General features: G+C 37.4%; 1 long non-coding RNA gene across 1 annotated transcript; it reads right to left on the bottom strand.

The window, feature by feature from the left end:
* Positions 1-3,382: 3,382 nt before the first annotated feature.
* On the bottom strand, positions 3,383-13,655 carry LOC120324316. The gene is made up of 3 exons (XR_005565533.1): positions 13,585-13,655; positions 3,897-4,027; positions 3,383-3,740 (listed from the first exon to the last, which is right to left on the bottom strand). It is a non-coding gene; the product is annotated as an uncharacterized LOC120324316 (long non-coding RNA).
* Between the last annotated feature and the right edge of the window lie 7,393 nt (positions 13,656-21,048).

Below are 21,048 nucleotides of genomic sequence, written 5' to 3' on the forward strand. Positions count from 1 at the left end.
TCACTGAAGGGTTATTTTTAATAAATTCAGGAAAATTCTCCTTTCTTTACTTTTCAGGAGGAGAAAGTATGGCCTATAAAGCATTTTCCTCTCTACTGCTGGAGTACAGATTTTATGGCTACCTGTGACAGAGGTTGATGACATTCTGTCATAGCAGACTTTCACAAAAAGGAAAGGTTGGAGGGGTATATAAGAGCAGTACAATAAATAGAGAAGCTAGTGCTTTTATGGTGTTCAAAACCCTATACTCTATGGTTGTTAAAAAAAGAAAAGAAGGGAGAGGAGGTAACCATGGTAGAAGAGTAACACTGGAATCACCTTGTCCTGGCATGGTGCAGAGCATGATGGCAGAGAAATCAATCTGGGCTAGGAGATGCTTTTACTTCAACAGAATAGATAGGATTCATGGAGTCTAAATCCTGAAAGTGAGTTAAAGATTTATAAGGGCTCAGAGGCAGTCTTTTGTCTAGACGAATGTGGGTGAAAGTATATCATCTCTGAGAAATGACTAAGAAAATCCCCAGAGGTCTCAAGTTAGACAATTCTTTAATGTATTAGTAATATATCATCTGTCTTTGTACAGTAAAGAAAGAGATTTTGTTGAAGCTAAATTTTTAGTTGAGAGATTAGAGGGTTGTTTGAAACATTTGAGAGTTAAACATGAATGACCTGAGCAGTAGATGCTGTGTCCAAACAAACACTGCATTGGTGGTTTTTTTCCTTTGATTTCGGTCACAGACCCAGGAAGCATAGAAAGAGATTTGGGAGTTTATAGGTGGGAGAGAAATTAATTTAGGCCATCCAAGAGCTTATACTCAAAAAAAGGTGAAGAAGACCTTCTAGTTATATAGGAAAAAAAATAATAAAATCTGTAAAAGGAAAACATATCATTGCTTGTTTATGAAATGTGATTTGCTTAGACTTTATCACTGAGGGCTGTTGTAAGCAAGGAAGAAGAGGCTAGAACAGTAAGAAGATTTACACAACCATTGCTGGAACCAAAACTGTCTGGGAGAACAGGGAAAAACAAAGTACCAAAGGATCCTTTCATGTCATATGGCAGACTCTTCAATGAGAAAAGGAGTCTCTGCAGCCATGCAAATTAGGATGTCAAATGGCTTTTGGCAAACTCATTCAGTTAGTCCCCTACTCCAGAGTGAATTTTACTGTGACACTCTGTGAGCAACAGAGCTGAGATTTCTTCCTCACATCTGCAAGAATGAGGTAGAGAATTGTAAATGTGGGATGCAAGGGAGACAAAGCCAATTTAAATGCATGTTACATTTCCTTTCCAGTAAAGGAAAACAGAAAAAGCTAAAATCCCTCCAGGGACTATTAGCTTGGACAAACACATATCAACAGACCAGCACGTGACACCTTAATATACTGTAACTTGCTGCAGATAACTGAAAAAATATAAAAAGGAAAAAATGGGAAAAAAACCTTGAAAAAATTAATCAGGTAAAGAACATCAGAGAAAAATGAAGAAACTTGTAAAAAACCCCAAACAATCAAAATGATTTGCCATTACCCTAGGAAGCCTTTAAAAGCTTACTCAAAATATATGTGGCAGATAACTACATACTGGGAAGAACTGTCTAATTTAGATTTCTTTTCAAAAGAGGCAATGATTTCCAACAATTATTGCTGATAATATTAAATAGAACTTCTTTGGCAAGTTATTTTAAGAACTCTAGAATGTTTTTTTCTGACCATCTTCAAACTCAGAAATACGAAGTATAAGTAAATCGTATTATGCATTTTCCTAAAAAAATGCTGTTTCATCCTCCTTTCTTTGATAAATAAAATTCATAACTTCTTTGAAAGAGATCAGGCAAGCATCTTTTTTCTCTGCCTATGACCAGGTTTTCTTTATCATTTTAGAAAATGCTTATCAAAATAGGATGAGAATATTAAATTAGAGGAGTGAACTTGCTTACTTCTGTTACTAAATCTATATGCGTTATCACATGCCTAGTGACAGACTAATTCAGTTATAACCATAACGCCAAAATGATCAAGAAAGAGAAAGTTGCAACACTGACCTAAAACAAAGTCATAGTTTCCTTATAACAACTCTTCAGCAAAACCTGTGCTTATGTCAGATTATAATGAGACATTCTTGTAGCTGATGGAGCAGCTAAGATCTCCTGTGAAATCCACAGAGGCTCTGAGAAGCAATGAAAAGCAGGCAGGGAAGGAAAGTAGACCTAGCTCCAGCAGAGTTGCTACTGATGGAAAGAGCACAGCCTTCCCTGTCAAGTTCTCTAAATTTAGTTATATGTGTGGCTTTCATCTATTGGGAAGTGTAAGCACTGCTAAGTCCTGAAAGATTTTTATTTAAAAATAAGTCTTAGAAGCATCTCTCTATATGGTTAGCTATCAGTATGAAAAGGATTTTCTGCAATGGAGCACCTTTTTTCCAAGCACCTTTTGAGGGTCATCAGCTTTTTTCCTGCCTCTTCTAGTATGAAGTCCACACAAATTACACTTAGCAAGGCAATTAACATTCAAGAAAGTTATTTTCTGAATTAAAGTGATTAAAATCACTCTGAGCTAGAATAGTTTTCTGTGCTAGAGTCATGGAAGACATGCAATTACATTTCAATTAATTTACAGACTAGAAAAGAGAAACAAGGATGAAATATTATGTCTGTTGTAACTATCAGATACGGTGATGTGCTCTCATTGTTTGCTATACGAGAGTACCTAAGTATTTTGTATCAAGTAAGCAAGAAATTTAAAGGCTAGTGATGTTTTAGTTCAGTTGAATGCAGAAATCCTTCTCACATTTGAAAAAAATATATTATTTTCTGTACATTTACCCTACCTCCCCAGAGACAATTTTCCATACATAGTGGTACAGAATTAAGGAAAAACTTTCATGGTTGAAACTTTTCTAATGCTTTTAGAAAGTTACTGGCATGAAGGGAAATTTTGTTTAAAGATATATGATTTCCAAACAGTCTGTTGCTGTCTGTGTATCAAGTATCTGCAGAAGTCGTAGAGGGTCACTTTTAATTACTGAATTTCATACCAAGTGTTTGATATATTTATTTGAAGGAATCAAACCAGCATGGAACCCCATTGTCATAGATATTGGGAAAAATTCAATCTCTTCCTCAGAGAACAATTTGCACCTCAGAGTGGATTGAGTTTTGTACAGGAAAGTAATCCTTGTCTAGCGTCTTAAATCTTGACCTAAACAGAAATTTATACTGCACCCAGTCTCTCAAAATAATTGACATGGTGCAGTTCTCACTATTGCTATTAATTCAGAGCACTTCCTGGGACTAGAGACAAATTTTAATCAAAATTTAAAAGCACCAGCCATTTAAAGAAAAGGTCAGACTTTGTAGGAGGCTTAACTCTGTATTGCCTTTTATTGGTTCCATCATGTGACATATTCTACCCTAAACAGGGTTTTCTGTTTAGGAACATTAACCACTGCAGAGGTTAATGGCAGATACAATTAGTAAGCTACACTTTGGAACAAGTTTCTTGAAACAAACTACACCTACTTTTATAAAGTTACCAAGCTCTCATGAATATTCTAGTCTAACTCAGGGGGGTTTATTCATTTCTTTTCATGCTTTCTAGTCCAAGGGGTCTCCCCTTTTCATGGTTTTCTTCAGTAAGTTTCTTTTCTTCAGTGTAGGTTAGTGTTCAGATTGCTTCTTTCAATTCAGAGAGTAAATACACTTTACAGTTTCATGTCTGAATTTCATACATTTGCTGTTCTGAAATGAATTAAAAGCAGTGATCAGACTTAGTACCTTATGGCTGTATAGAGACATCAACATTTCTCATTCTAACATTGCTGTTGATAAGAGTTGTACATTCTCCTCTTAAGTTATTTCATACAGAGTAGGTATCATAATTTTGTCTGACACTACCTGGCTTTTCCATTCAGGCAGAGATGCTTTCTGAAACCTCTTAGAACTTTTAAACCTTCATTTGAATCTGCTCCCTTTCTGAAATACCAATTCTGCTCCGTAAGTTCGTTTCAAGCTCTTGGAAGTTTATTCTAAGGAATGTAAAGGAAAAAGATACTATAAAATTTTATTTTTATTTTATTCTCAATAATAATGCTCTCAAAATGTTAATTATACTATTTTAGAAATGCAGTGTCTTCTGTTGAATATATTTCTAAAACTCATCTGGTATATGGCAAATACATTGTAAATGTTTGAATCTTCTGTCATTTTTCAGCTATGAAGACTCTTTGAAATTTTTACTAATTCATTAAAAACCTGTCTTTAGAAGTCTATCTACAATTATCCAAAGTCTGGTTTTGTCTGCCATCTTTCATTTAGGGTAGGACATAACAAAACAAAAAAGAGAAAGTGAATTCTAAAGTGTATGTTTCTGTTCAATTTGCCAAATGACTGAGGAACTAATAATTCATCCTCAGTGAAAAAGACTGTAATTATTCCCTTTTTTAAAAAAAGCATCAATTTACAGTGAACAAGAGAAACTTTTGCCCAATATAGCATTGTACTCTTCAAAGCAACACAGTATAAATGAACTGAAATTATGTGTGCCAAGAAATTATTCAAGATTGAGAAAACCTACCTTTATGTAAATACTGTGGGATTGATGGTTTGGGATGAAAACACAAATTCAACTAATGTGCAAATTATTCCCTTTGAACCAGAATTTCAGAGGAATACAATCTATGATATTTAATCTCTTGGCATAAATCTGGAATAGTGCACATGAAATATAAGTTTTGTGTTAAGTTCAGCTTCTGTTTGTCAAGGTAAGAATTTTCTTACCTTGTTCTTGATCTGATTTAATACAGTTATTTATAAACTCTTCTACAGCAAATTAAGATAATATGGAAAATTATATTAAACTTTTCATTATACATTAGTATTATTTAATAAAATATTTTTATCACTGAAAAATTGTATCTCAAATTGGCCCAAATTATCCACAAAACTAATGAAGTATCAATAATGCATCAAGTAAAAAATAGTTTTCTTCTTCACTTGTGGTGTTTTGGCAAATCCCAATTCTTTTTTTTTTCTACTCTGCAGTTCTGGTTCAGCCAAAAGAGCCATCAAACTCCCATGATTATTCACTGTATTATTTTGAGCTGATTGAAAAGTCATATAACGTACTTGCGTGTTAGCATTTCTTTAACTTGCATGTCTAAATGTGCAAATTTAGTGTATAAAATATATATCCAGGTGCATTCAGCAGATATTTCTTAAGTTGGATGTATCAGCTAACCCAGGTAGCACTTATTAAAGAAGGGAAATTAATCTGCTGTGGTTGTGCTTCACTAGATAGTGGCAGGAGACTCACCAACCCAGGCACGTCATCTGTAACACTAACTAAAGAAAAAAGAGGTTTATGCACCAGTAGAAAGACCCCACTCCTTTTTGCTGTGCGTACAGTCACAGACTGAATGCTCTTTTTTCTCTTCTAAAGTACATGAATTTAAAGACAGACAGAATAGCTGGTTATGATGAAAACAATAATAAGCTTAAACTACATACTTAATGTTTAGACCCTAACTAGCCATTGCATAACCATGCGCTTTTGTCTGGGGGAAAATCTGTGCTGCACAAGATATTGAACATAAGGTTACAAGACTTCTATATCAGTAGCACAGAAAAATCAAATGGGGGCTAACAGATTTTTCCAAGCTGTTTCAAATCCCCCTGAGAAAAAATGAATGTGAACATCTCTTTTTCAAATGCCAGAAGAGGATTAAAAAGTAAGTAGCAACAAGCAACTATTCTTGACTCATCTTCATTAAAAAAGTGTAAATATTCAACTCCCTTTGACCACTTTCTAATAATCAATTTATCCAGCCATTATATTTTTTTCTTCTGCTGTACTCACCTGAAAAAAGATGCGTCTTAATACTGGATATGCAAAAAGATATTCAAGATATTTTCCTTGAAGTCAAGTAGTGAAGAATTTAATGAGAAAATTCAGTGAAGCTTCTAAAATTAAAACCTAAGCATTGCAAGGCTTGCTGATCACTAATATCTTCATTTTAGTAAGCTGAAGATAGATTGCTGATTTTGTAAATGCTTTAGATGACTTGTTCAGAGTAATGGAGTCTGTGTGTGGCAGAGAGAAATAGACTGGAGCCAAGATAAACTATAAACCACTGATTTGAAAAAATGATACCTAGATTTATAACTTATTGAAACAAAAGGGAAAAACTGTTTCATTTTTTTCAGAGATGACCAGAAGTAAGTGATACAGATGTCAATGACCAAGCATAAGTAGTGCTATATATTTGTATACAGAACATACTTTGTGATATCCTTCAACTAAATAACTCCAAAATCATTACAATGTGAATAACTCTTACTCTGGAAGTGTGCAGTGCATAAAAAAACCAGGATGATTCTGAACTTCATCTCCACACAATATATAGTTTTTTATTAATTAGCCAATTGCCATGTTTATAGGGGATAACTATATAGAAATAAATGGGCAGAGTTTTTTGTGATGATTAATGGAAGCCGTGCTCATTGCAGCTCTTGCCCATTCTGTAATGTTCATGGATGATCTCTGCACATTGTCCCACCTGGAAAAACTGTAGGAATGTGAGAGTGGGGCAGGAAAGGTGAAACTGAAGACAAATTCTCTTATGGTTGATGAAAAAGGAAGTGTAGCAAAAGAGCAGACTCTACCTCTCTTTTCAAGACCCAAGATAGTGTTCACAGAAATGTTCTTGAGTGAAAGGGGAAAAGAGAAGTACTGACAAGTTATATTTTTTGATCTTCATTTCCTGTTATTTTTTTATCCTTCCTTAATTTATTTTTTAACAGGAATTATTAACAAGCATATGAGTCACTTCCTCAAGGTTCTGTGTATGTTTTGATACTTTAATATAGGAGGTGTTGATACTTTTCACTGGTTTATTTGAGGTTAGACACATAAATCCAGAGTTTACTCCCCAGAGAAACCATGAAGTAAGAAGGGGCCCTCAGGCATCTTCAATTCTCTCTATGTATGCAAATCCTCCCTGACAGACAACTCTCCAACCAGTGTTCAGATGGTTGCCTGTTGTTGATTCTCTATTCTTAAGTATTCTTATGTTTGAATGTTATTTTCACAATGGTTTTCCTAAACCTTTGCTGCCATAATTTATGACCCTTTTTTTTAAACTCACCTTGGACCAGAAAAACAGCTCTTTTATCCCTGTACAACTGCCTAATATGTATTACTTTTACCTATTGGATTTATATTCCTCATTAGCTATTCTTCTTTAGTTAATTAATTCAATTTTTTTTCATGGGTTGTGTTTTCTGGACCTCTGGTCATTCTCATGGCTGTCCTCTGGGCTTTTTCCAACTGATCTGTGTCTCTGCTGAGCCATGAGTCAGTAAGGTTAATGGAATTTGGGTTTGTACTATTGCATGACTGATACTTAATTCTCTAAGCTTGTTTTGCTAATGCTGCTACATTGTACCACACTATTCAACAATATATGAAAGATTTGCTTAAGAAACTTATGTTTCTTTTCTTTTTTTTTTTAATGGTAAATCCTCTGTATAGCATTTAGAAATTTTCTACAATGATCGTAAGTAATAGTAATTCATTAAAAATTGACAAGGAAGAATTTGGATAGTTCTTTTTGCAGCTGCAAAGTCAGTATTTAGCAGAAATGGTTAATTACTCACTTTTCATGCATTTTCATTTCAGACAGCCAGGAAATCAGAATCATGGTCCTGACTTCTGTGTTTTTCATTCATGTATGCCAACAGAAACAGAATAATTCTCAGTATATTTTCCCAAATGTCTCTTTCCAAGTCCCCCAGAGTCAGCAACTATAAATATTTTTTTGCCAAATTAGCTGTTGGCCCAGTCCCTCGTATCACTAATTTGCATAATATTGAGTTCTACACCTGTAGTATGTCAGGAGCTCTCATATCAGAAAAAAGACACATTTTCCAATGTCAACTTTACTCGACACAATAGGACTCACATATGCTACAAGTCTGAATTATTCTCACCCAAAATGTACAGATGTTTGTTTTCTTTGCAAACACTGCTATGTTTCAGAGACTTTCTGTAGCAGAGAGTTTTCCTCTAACTACATGAAAAAAGGCAGATTTTTTTTCTGAAGAGGGAGTTATAAGTTCTTATATAGCTATCAATTTGTTACAGCAGGCAGACTCCTTTTTCGTGTGTGATAACAGCAGGAGAGAACCCTTTTTGGGAGACACTGCATGCCATTTAAAGAAATCAGATGATTTTTCAATGCATTAAACTCTCCTCCATATAGAGATAATGTCAAAAGATATTTTTGTCCCGGGTTTAAACTAGTGTGTTCTTGTTTTTTCCTATATTCTTTATAATTTGCAGTTACCTAAAGTTTCTCTGCTTGTCATGGGAATCCCAACTCAAAAGAGGATTAAGCCTAACCAAGAATAATTACTGTTTTCTTGTAAGCATTACTAGTTATAGACGAGGGATGGTCATACACAAAACCAAACTGTATGTCTGTTGGCATGGATAAAATAAAGATCTTTCTTTCTTTTTTGAGAGAGCTTTTTTACAGACATGTTAATTGCTCATGCTGATGAGTGCTAACTGCTCAAGGAGTAGTTCTGGATAGAACTGCAAAAATGATGTTGCAGAGTCAGAAGAGAGTACAGTTGGGTCTCCACTGGATGATAGAGTCTCTGCTACATCTTTTCTTTCTCCTCCTCTGCTCCTGTTATGGATAAGCATCACTTCAAATTCAAATACCAGCTGGCTCCTCCTCAGTGTCATTCTGGCTTTAAAGCTGTATTTTCCCAGAGAATGATGCAGTAAAAGCAAAGGGAAAGAAATGAGAAAATGTTTTGGGGGCAGCACAGCACTACATTAGGAAAAAGGGGGAAAAAATTATGTTTCCTAGTAGTCTGCTCCTCAAAATCATAGCAACATCTATTCTCACTGCTCTGCTATATCTTAAAAAAATGAATGTTTCCTAGTACCTTGTGGTGGGGGGAAACAGTTTTCCCCCCTGAAGTTATAAAATGGTAAAACCCCAGGGGGTGGTGACCCTTGAAGTTTTGAAGTTTTACCCAATGAGTGCTTCTGCAAAATATAAACATATCACACTCAGAACGGAAGAGAAGGTAGTTGTTTTTTGGTGGCAGAAGTGGTAACCATGTTCTGAGGCCATGAGGAAAGGGGCTCGGAGCCCCTTGGGGCCTCTGGGGCCCCCCAGCCCCTGGCTGGGGGGGGGCTGTGGGGACTCGGAGCAGCGTGAGGCTGGGCTAAGTGCCTGCAGCTGAAAGCTAAAGAAGTTTTCTCCATTGTGAGTGAGCAGAGACAGAGCAGCGGCAGAAGCAGTATCCAGAGACTGTGGCTAAGAGCCAAAAGATAAGAAAGCAACAGCATGCAGCCAAGGAAGATACAGAGTTGTCTGAAGAGAGAGCCGAGAGAGAGAGCAGCAGAGAGAGAGGAAGTTGGGGTAAGAACTGAAATAAAACCCCATACCCCCCTGAGACCTCCGAGAAAGGAGGGAGATGGACTCTGAATTGAAAGGAGTCGTAGAGTGCTGCAGCACCGGAGAGAGAGGAGCTAAAAAGCTCAGAGAAAGAATGCGGAGGGGGGTGACCTTGGCCCCCCCTGCTACCTGAGGCAGAGCACAGGAGCTCTGCAAAGGGGCTTGAATCCCCTGAAGATACAGACCGTCACAAAGACCCCTGAGCTTCGTGGTATGACCGTGGTGAAACGACCTTGTCTGGGTGAACGTAGCCCACGGAAGAAGACCCTCGCTTGATAGACGAGTGGCCGAGGGGGCTTGGATTCCCCCCTCATGTGTGCTGGCAGAAATCTAGCAATCAGCTGCTGCATGAGAAGAGGATAGATGACTGCTGCCCTAGAGAAACTGCTGCTCTGAGACTGGAAAGGATCTTTCCTTCTTCTCTCCTGGACTTTTATTTGGAGGGGATAAATACTGATTTATCATAGTAGAGATAGTTGAGATCATGTATGTAATGTATTATAATATTTATGTGTACAGTCATTGTAGTATATTCCCTTTCCCCCATTTTAAGTCTTGTGTGGTTGTCTGGAAAAAACCTTCTCACATTGAGTTGAGATGTGGGAGGGGGTTTGAAGATAGGGAATTAGATTTTTGGGGCTCTCAAACCGTGACATACCTTCATACAGCATTCAACCTACCTAACATAACCTGACCATCAAGACACTGTTCTAGATGTTATCATGCTGGAAATGCCTACGTTTCTCAAACATAGGCTTTGATAAATAAGACTTTTAAGTAAGAAGGAGAAACGTTAAGTTCTGGTGGCCTTATTTGTTTTGTTGAAAGGGTTTTTTTTCAGTTTGATAACTCTTCTGCAGTGGATTTCCCAGGTTGATTAACACAGATGAGTTATTTCTTTCTTCTCTCCATTCTTCCTCACAAGGCTGAGTAAGGAACTTTCAGCTGGACTAACTTCTCGATTTAATAGCTTTGAATATTTAAATAAACCAGAGAAAGGTGCTACTTTTGTATTCCTATTGTTTGACATACTATAGGGAGAGATAGACATGCCTATCTTCTTTCCAGTCCATATTAATGGCAGAGTCAGTCTTATAGGGCAGCACAGCTAGAATATCATCAGGAAAATAATATTGGTCCCGAGTCTCTTCTTCACTATTATTGTTACTTAACTTCTTTGTGCCTGCAGTTCTTGTAATACATCATGAAGGCTTAATGTTGGCCTAAGGAAAAAGCAGAAAGAAAGTCATATAACTTTCAAAAAGGAAATTTGAAACGCTCATTAATGAGAGCGTTTACCATCCTAAACACCTGTTAAGAGTTTGAGACTGAGAGGTATCTTTACTCCCTTAAAGAGAAAAAACATTTTAAGTTCCAACTTGCATTTTAGAATATTAATAAAGGGATGCTAGGTTTGTTTTTTCCTTTAATTCACACTGAGCATCTTCAGAGCACTTGGAAAATGTGAAATAGATGCTTTTGGATGCAATTTCAGAAATATTATGTTCACTCGCATAATAAAAGCGGTTTACTTTGTCTCAGTTCTGTCAAGTACAATATCACAGAATCAGTTCCTTTTTACTTTTGCTGTGGTTAATGAAAGATTTGTCAAAGTTTTATCGTCTCTAAAATCTCTTTACAAGAAATTCAAAACATTTCTGGAGTAAGCCTTAAGAAAGCAAGGTAAGTTGCCCCCATCCTTCCCTCACATGCATGTGCAAACATGCACACACACATGCACACATACATTGGCAAACATTCAGTATTTCTTACAGCGTAACATACTGTAGTGCAAGCAACTCCTTTGCCATTTTAATACACAGTTAGATAAAGCTATTGATATCTGTAAACTGGACAGGTCATGCAAACCAGAAATAACTTGCAGGCAATACGCATATGCACTGAAGGAAAACTTGTCAACTCCTTGGGAAACTCAATTTACTTGAGTTTATACTGCCCCTGGCAAAGGCAAAAAAAAGACTAAAACATGAAGTGGATAAGATAGCTCATTCAAATATTTGTTATAAATTAACAAAAGAGAAATTCAGCAGGAGGGAATCATTAATACTCTACATTCAACAGATTCAGCACCTGATACCTACTGAAATTAGCTCATGTTTCAGTTTCCATCAAAACATATTGGTTTGGCTTCACAAGAGTCACTGAATTACAAAGCACTATTAGTTATGTCCCTACTTACTGGCAGCAATTAAGGCCATAACTGCAAATATGCAAAAGTGTTCTCTGGATACAACTGGAGCACTAATGATAGGTTATTTTCATTTTCTGGTTGCATCTTGGCAGCTAGAGATAGAAGCCATAGCCCACAGCACAAGCTGCAACACAGAATTATCTGACTCCCAGTCAGGTTTGCTTTCCTCATACCCACACGTGCAAGCAAAGAAACACACAATACAATTATTCAGAAAAGTAAAAAAAAAGGCAAAATGCATTCTAGAAATCTTTCAAAGTTATCTCATGTTTTTTTACACATACAATAAACTTGATTAATCCACATCTGTCCTGGATTTATGATTATTGTTCCAATAAAGATCTTCTACCTACACTTTCGCAAATCTCTAGCACGAAGATTTAAAATGCAGCTATGAGTACCACCATCTTAACAGCTTTGTGATCTGCATGAAGCATAGATCTTATTCCCAGTATCTTCTTCAGTAGTACATAATATCACCAGAACAAAAGTAAGCAAAACTGGAGAAGAGTGTTTTCTATTTGTGGGTGAATAGTCAGGGAAATTAACTTAGTGCTATGGAGTTCTTACGTGCAAGTAAGAAAATTGTAACAGGGAGAACTTCTAGGGAGATATAAGAGCTGGTTTCTAGCAACTGTGTACTTGCAAAACCTGAAGCCTCCATGCCAATATTTCCCAAACCAATCTGTGTGGTTTTGCTGAGATTTTGCTTTACTTGAAATGGATAGGTGCAAGTATAAAGCAGAGCATGCATTCACTTTTTTGACATAATGGAGTAATCCATTGCTGTATGTTATACACTATATGTATTTGACAAAACTTGTAGAATAGCATACTCCAAAACCCTAAGTACAGAAAAGCTCTCAAGAAGAAAGCCTAAATTCTGCTTGTGTTCCTGTGCCTAATATTAACCATTAGCTAGGTGAAAAAAAAAAAAAACAACAAACAAACAAAGACAAAGCCTTCAAGCCAAGGGATAATACTGGACCTGGGGATGTGTATGGAACTTGGGTCACCTTAATGTAACCATAATTGCACAGGTCCATGAAGGAGGGCATATATGTTAGATAAGAGATGAGGAAATACAAGTGATTTAAACAGGAAAGCTGCATCTTGCTCCTGCATATTTCATTTCGGAACCTGAGGCTTGTAATACAATGCAGTGGATCACCAGAAGTAATATACAGGAAAAGCCTTGAAGAAATGTAGAGCTCAACAACTGTCTCCATTTTCTCTAACAAATCTGTCAAGTCTTTGAGATGGTTTCTGCATTTAATTAAAGTTCAGGGAAACAGCCAAATGGGAGGATTTTCCCTCAGTGTAAATGGAAAGACTAATATTATGTATCACCATTGTGCAGACAGAGACGTTTATACAGAAAATTATGAGAAGGTATTACCACTTACATATCCAATGTGCACACTTGCTACAAAACGTGTGCAACTCCTCCCAGTGGGCACAATTCTTTCTTCTACAGTCAGAATTCAAGGAGTTAAACAAAGTCTAATCTTAAAACCTTATGATATTCAAATTCCTAAAGAACAGGTTTATTTTTATTTTGGGAAGTAGCAGCAAGTGGAGTTATTAAGGTGCAAGTTCAAAGTGTGAAAGAAATTTACTCCTTAATATTAACTCAGTTCCCTTGTTTGCTAAAACAAACAAACAAAAAACACACACAAACAATCGTCCAAAAAAACCCCACCACCAACTATAATGAAGCCTGAATATTTAGACAAACGCTTTCATTACAGTTTAGCTGAGTACCATACTTGGTTATTAAGATCATTAGGTAGATGCAAGAAGTCATCTCTCCACGCTGCAGAGTTTGAAGCCCTGTACTTGCCTATTTTCTAGTCTCACTCTATAACAACTCACTGATGTTCCCCCAAGAAACTACCTGGTTGCAGTTTTGGTCACTCCAACATGTTCATCTGTTTGACATACTGCAACAGACCCTCAGCTTCTGTAAATCAGCCAAGTTCCATCAATGTCACCAGAATTACTCGGACACCAAAACCATATGGTACAGGCTTGGCTTTAAGGTCCTGAGAAAAAGAAAAACAGAATTGAGGAATATTGTTGACCTTTGCAATATCAACCTTTTAAACCTTCACAATGAAATGTGTAATTCCCAAGAATGGAGTTCCCAGTCCTGAGCTGCATGTGGCATATTTAGGCTAAGAACCGATGCAACTTCAGGGATGGGTGGCATCTATGTTGGGATTTTGAGGACAGTAATTTTAGAGGTCACACTCATACCTTCTTGTGGGTGGAGCTAGCCTGTAATTCTTATCTGTTTGCCTAATAGCAGAAAGTTTATGTATTATGCATAAAATGCCTTTATGCTTCTTTTTAATCATCTTTGGTGCTGCTTTTAAGAAGTCTTTTTGTTGTTTTCTAATCTTTGCACAATTTTAGTAAACGAGAAGAAATCCTGTATGTGTATCCTCATAGCATCTGTCAGCACTGAAACTCCAGAGAGAAAAAGAAATTGTAGCTACATATTGCCAGAAGTTTTTAACATGCCATAGTTTTCATCAGCCTCTATTTGAGCTTGCTCTTCAGGGGCATTACATTAACCTTCCAGAAACACTGATTCAAGGGCTCAGAAAGCTTTTCTGTCCTTGCCAAATACACCCCACCAACATTGTTGTGGATTCTTTTCTCTCATTCCTCAGTCACTGCAGCAGAGGTCACAGCCTCCCCATGAACCACTTCACAGGAGCAAGCCAGCTACCTGCACATTGCATCCAGTCACAGGTTGGGGTCTGGAAGCCCTGAAAAATAGAGATGAGTAAACTGCTTCAAGAATTCTTCCTGCTCTGAAAAAAACTCCACAGTCTGTCTTTCACTGAGTCATTCACAACATACTGTTTATAGGTAAGGAAGGTTAAGAGGTTACAGAATCACAGAATATAACTGCTGTCATGCAAGAGAACATTTCTATAACACTGCAGTCACAGAGTCAATCTGTGAGGTTAGCTAACAGGGTCTAACAAGTGTCTGGGACTTGCCATCCAAATGCTGAAGCTGAGAAAGCGCAAACTTTTAGCTGAAAAATGTTACTGATAATAACATTTCCTGATATGGGAAATTACCTACCACTGAGTCCTAGCATCACAAGTGAGTGTCTTTTGAAAGGAAATAATTTGTGTCAGGAATAAAAATATCTGCCTCAGAAAAGGAATTTTTAGGTGGAGTATCTGTCACAAGGAGGTCAGATTAACACATCAAAATCAAGGTTTTCCTAGTCTCAAGAACAATAACTGAGAGTTTAATAATTAACTTTAGGGTACCCATACTGTTAAATTTTATGGAGAATTGTCAGCGACACACACTGAATGACTCTGAAAACACTGACCTGCTTATGCATGCAAAATCCGGACAGTATGCTGGAATTCCTACTGCAGATAAAAAGTATTCACCAACTCAGAAAGACAGTGAATAATACATGTCAGCATACCATCCATATCAGCTAAAGAATGTTTCCTCTTTTTTTTTCCCTAAAGCTACTCCTTTCTCCATGAGTGAAGGTGTACAGCACTCAAACAAACAATTGCAGACCACCATATTCATAGTTATTTCCCCAAATAATTTTTAACACAAAGGGAGTAACAGAAGGATCCTTAAACATACATAAGCACTTTTGAAATAATTTGAGCTTTGATTGGGAAAGATTCATCTAACTCATGAGATATTCCAGCATCCTTGATATTTTCAGCCACTGACACGTGGAACCTGTCATGAGTCAAATCTTCGTGAGCACTTCAGCTAATAAACATAGAGTAAACACTATCTATTTTGCAGAAGTGAGTCAGCTTTCCTACTCTGATGCATTGTAGTAACTTCAACTAATATGCAATTTTAGGAATTTGCCTGAGGAGAATGAGAAATCTGATTGGGAAAGATATCAGGCGTGGAGGGACATTTACAGAGCCTGAATGGACCGCTATTTTACCGGACTGACTTGTTATCTCACGGACTCTCATGTTATTCCCCAGTTCATCATTGGTTTTATATCAAGTTTAATGTACCCCAATATTATTCCCCTTTGTCCCTCAGACTTTCCCGCCAAAAGTTGTTTACCACCCTGCTCTCCCCTGCTTTCCCGCTCCTCTGTCACTGATTGGATGAGAGTTGCCGCGGTGCAGAGTGAGCCCCCATTGGTCCCTTCCCCTGGATACCCACAAGTTACACCCACCGTTCCCCTGTCTCCCAATCCTGTCTCATCCTGAGTTGTCAGTCCCATGCTCCTCCCCAGTTCTGAATACTCCCCTCAGACTTACCCTATATAAGTCCCTGTGTTCTCTCAATAAACTGGCATTGCACCCAGACCTGTCAGCTGCGTTTGAACCCTTTGTGTGGTGCCGCATCCCTTTTCCTTTTTCCCTCGGACCGTGGCATTTGCCTGCTTCATCTTTGATTATATTTTACAGAATCCTGTTGAGGATACTTTTTACCAGAGAAATGTCAGTCCATAAATATTTTTTTACAAACAAAGATATTGTAGGACAACATTCCCTAAATTATCTCAATGTTCACCATGGCTTCAAATAAGTTGAATTTCACAGAATCACAGAATATGCTGAGTTAGAAGAGACCTGTAAGGATCATTGAGTCCAACCCTTAACCCTGCACAGAACCATCCCCAAGAGTCACACCATGTGCCCGAGAGTATCACTCAAATGCTTCTTGGACTCTGGTAGGCTTGGTGCTGCGACCACTTCCCTGGGGAGCCTGTTCCAGTGCTCAGCCACCCTCTGGGTGAAGAACCTCTTTCTAATATCCAACCTAAACCTCTCCTAACTCAGTTTCAGGCCATTCACTTGGGTCCTGTCACTGGTCACCACAGAGAAGAGATCAGTGCCTGCCCCTCCCCTAACCCTCACAAGGAAGTTGTAGAGTGCTATGAGGTGTACCCTCAGTCTCCTCTTCTCCGGGCTGAACAGACTCAGTGACCGCAACCACTCCTCATATGGCTTTCCCTCAAGGTCCTTCACCATCTTCATTGCACTCCTTTGGATGCTCTCTAATGGCTTAATATCTTTCTTATATTGTGGTGCCCAAAACTGCACACAATATTCAAGGCAAGGCCACACCAGTGCAGAGCAGGGTGGGACAATCCCCTCCCTTGACTGCCTGGTGATGCTTTGCCTGATGCCCCCCAGGACATGGTTGGCCCTCCTGGTTGCCAGGGCACTGCTCACTCATATTCAACTTGCCATCAACCAGGAGCCCCAGGTCCCTTTCCGTAGCACTGCTTTCCAGCACCTCATTCTCCAGTCTGTGTGAACATCCAGGGTTGCCACATCCCAGGTGCAGAATCTGGCACTTCCCCTTGTTGAACTTCATGGTGATTGCCCAGTCCCCTAATTTGTCAAGGTCTCTCTGCAGGGCATCTCGGCCTTTGCGGGAGTCAACAGCTCCTTCCAGTTTTGTGTCATCTGCAAACTTGCTTAGTATCCCTTCCAAGTCATTTATGAAGATGTTGAAGAGCACAGAGCCTAAGACAGAGCCCTGCAGAACCCCACTAGTGACAGGTTGCCAGTCAGATGTTACCCCATTCACTATTACCCTCTGTGCTCAACCCATGAGCCAATTGCATCATCATATGATGTGTTTATCCAGCTGTGTGTTGGACATTTTGTCCAGAAGGATCCTGTGAGAGACAGTATTGAAAGCTCTACTGAAATCCAAAAATATTACATCAACTGGCTTCCCTTGATCAACTAGGTGGGTTATCTTGTCATAAAAGGAAATTAGATTTGATAATTTAGATTTGATAATTTAGATTTGATAATAGAGAGGACTTTCTTCTCATGAAGCCATGATGACTGTGACCAGTGACAGCATTGTCTTTCAGGTGTTTTTCAATACCTCCCAGAATAATATTTTTTCCATAGCTTTACCAGGCACTCAGGTGAGACTAACAGGCCTGTAATTTCCAGAGGTCTTCTCCTTGCCCTTCATGAAAATCGGGGCACCATTTCCCAGCTTCTGGACACCTGGCACCACTCTGGATTCCCAAGGCTGATCAAAAATCATCGAGAGAGGTTTTGCGATTACCTCAGCCAGCTCTTTAAGGATTCTTGGATGAATCCCATCAGGCCCATAGATTTGTAAGGATCCAACTGGAGCAGCAGATCCCACACAATTTCAAGGTCAACTGGGAGTTAATCATTCTCACAGTCATGGTCCTCCAGCTCAGGGCACTGAGACCCCCTTGGTCCATCATCTGTGTTGAAGACAGAGGCAAAGAAAGTGTTAAACACCTCTGGCCCTTTTCCTTCTGTCAGTGGAGATCATCTTGTGGTTGCTGTGGCCATATGCTTTTACTAAGCATTAAGATTACTATGTTTCCTTCGTTACTACTCTGTGCTTTAAAAGAGGGCTCATTTTCCAATTGGTTATCAGTCACAAATCTGTCATCTTTTTTAGTTCTCCCTCCAAGGCTCAAAACATACTTGATGTCTTTGAACAAAATCCGACACACTCTCCAGCATTTAAAAAAAAAAAAAAAGCATGACTTGGTATTACTGCTTTCTAAATGGTAACTCATAGAAAAGAAAATATGAGGAAATATGAATTTTCTTTTAATTTTCCGGTGTAAAAAGGACCTCTGGAGGTCACCTTGTTCAACGCCCTGCTCAAGCAGGGGCGCTTATAGTCAGTGGCCCAGAACCATGTCCATTCAGAGTTTTGAATATCTCCAAAAATGGGGACACCACAATTTCTCTGTGTAACCTATGCCAGTGTTTAGTCACTCTCACAGGAAAAAAATGGGGGTTTATGTTCCAATGGAAATTAATTCCAGTGGTTTATGTTTTCTGACTGCCTGTAAAATTAGGAGTTGAATAAATTTTGAGGAAAATTAAAGAAACGTTATTTACCAGGGTGATTTCTGTTGGCCGCCTTCTTTCTTCTCCATTTATCTTTGAGAGAAAAAAAGAATTTAGATACCTCCAGCTAGCAAATTTAAAAAAATATATTTGGATTTATTTTGGTAACATTTTCCATGAAAGTCAACTTGCATTTTTTATTAACAAATCCTTTTCTAGTCACAAGAAGGCCATGACACTTGCAGATTTTTCACCTGGTCTGTCTTCATGCTGCTGGTGTTCAGAGATGCTTATTGCTATCTTAAAAATAAGCCAAATGAGGTGTGTGTGAAAAATGTTTGGATTCCTGTTCCCTAACTAAGGATAGAGCTGTTTATTGTTCTCTCTCTGTCTCAATTTACCCAGATGTCTACATCATGTCTGCCTTACACACGGTTTGTGTTTATAAACAGGTTAGATGATGTAAGAAAATACTATTAAATTCTCAACTGAAACAGTAACCAGACTTTCAACGAGATTTAAGTAGCAATGATTTACAATTTTTCTGTGCATTAAATGAGACTGTCATCACGATCTTGCCTAGAAGTATTTCTGAACATATTTTTTGAATCCACTTTATAACTTAATGCAGTCATCACATAATCTGCAAATCCGAAAGAGAGAATGAATGTTGTTCACTGTAAGATACCATGAAAAGCTTTACTTTTCACAAAATTACCAGAATTCTATTTTTCAATTCAAGCAGTATAGTTCACCCTCACCTATCTCCCTAATTTGGTCCTTTTGCGCAAATCTTCTCACTTACTTTTATCATTTAACAAGTAATCACTGGCTTGAAAAATTCTTATCATTTCTCAGAACCATAAACTCATTTTATTTCAGGCAGGAAAATATGTATCAGTTAAAGTAAAGCAGCTTCACTCTTTATTTTGACAATGCAAATCATTTTGACAATGAAAATCAACCCTTCCTTAGCCGCAGGTCAATTATATTGGCTAGAGAACATTTAAGAACTTGGAATGGCCTGTAATGGAGACTTGCAACCTTCTAACAGGCAAAACAAACCAAAACCACAAAATGTTAATTTACTCTAAGAATACTCATGTCAGGCACAAGGCAACTTTTCTATCTTTATTAATCCATTTCACAGACACTGTACTCACTCCTTTCATGGAAAAAAAAGTGCAGTATAGCTTTCTTGTACCTGAATTGATTGGAATATGGTAAAGCTTCTAGAGAAATAAATCAGTGAAAGAACACTTAATGCATTACATTGAGCCATAATTCCTTTGGGTTGAGCTCATTTCCAGTTCTCCTTATGATTATAAATAGATGATTGGAAAGGCGCAGACTGGTCTCTTTAGTAAACTTCTGTTTATAGCAGCTAATGTTAAAAGATGAACAAATAAAACTCCCCAAAAAAAACCCAAAAAACCCAAACAAACAAAAAGAAAACCTCAATACATCATGAACTCAAATTGTTCTGCTAGAAAAAAAAAGGAATGAAAATTTCATGACACAAAGTGCTCTGGTTTACTTTTAGAGGTTACATGGGAAAATTGTTATGGCTTCTTTATTTGCAGGATTGATGTTGCTGAAGAGTCCAAAGAGAAACAGGCATAGTCCATTCTGTTAGGGCTGCCAAATCAATGGAGAAAAAGAGATTTATGTCCAACAAAAAAATGTTTAATCAACAAAAATGTAAAGAATAAAAGTCTTAGGTAATAAACTGGAGATATATTATAAGCTTCTTTTGTCTCTTTCTCTTTGTCCCTTTCTTATTGTGTGAAGATTAATTTATTACGATTTATACCAAGAATTCCCAAGACATGCAAGAAAAAAGTAGGTGGTGATAATTCATCACCAATTACCCTAGAGAACTTTAACAAATTATCCAATCCTATGAGACCATGAAAGATATGTTTTCTCATAGTGTTTCTACTTTTATTTAGCTTCCTGATTTAAGTCACAAAAGTAATGAGGGTTGTGGAATTTCTAGTTCAAATCAAACCACAACTGAAATGTTATAAAGCAACTGTATTATGTTACTTATGCATTTTGTGTTATACATTGTTAAATTTGTGTGTGTTCTCACTGCTTTATTATTTATTTTCTGCATGACTCTGCATTAAATTTCATTTTTATCAGAGAATCAAACTAAATCAGACATTATCAAAAAGTAACAAAAGAAATTAGTTTCCCCATGCTTAAAGGCCAAAGATTAATTCATTTTAAATAAATATGAATTTTAAAGACTGCCCTTTTTTTTTATAAACTTCATATTGTGACAGATTAAAAAAATACAAATAATTTGATGATATAAGAATGCAGGGTTTCCTGATATGTTTTCATATTTCCTATTTTAGTTGAGGATGACATAAAAAGCAATATCAAAGGAGTCCTGTATGGCTTTGCTTCATTCTTTTTCCTCTTGAAATGTAAAAAAGCCCCTTTCTTACTTTGTAGATTAGTGTTTTCTAATTATTTAAAATCATAACTAATTTACGCTCTCATTGATCTTG

This window comes from Pipra filicauda, unplaced genomic scaffold, assembly GCF_003945595.2.
Source record: "Pipra filicauda isolate LSUMZ 115617 unplaced genomic scaffold, ASM394559v2 scaffold490_size440907_pilon, whole genome shotgun sequence".
Classification (NCBI taxonomy): domain Eukaryota; kingdom Metazoa; phylum Chordata; class Aves; order Passeriformes; family Pipridae; genus Pipra; species Pipra filicauda.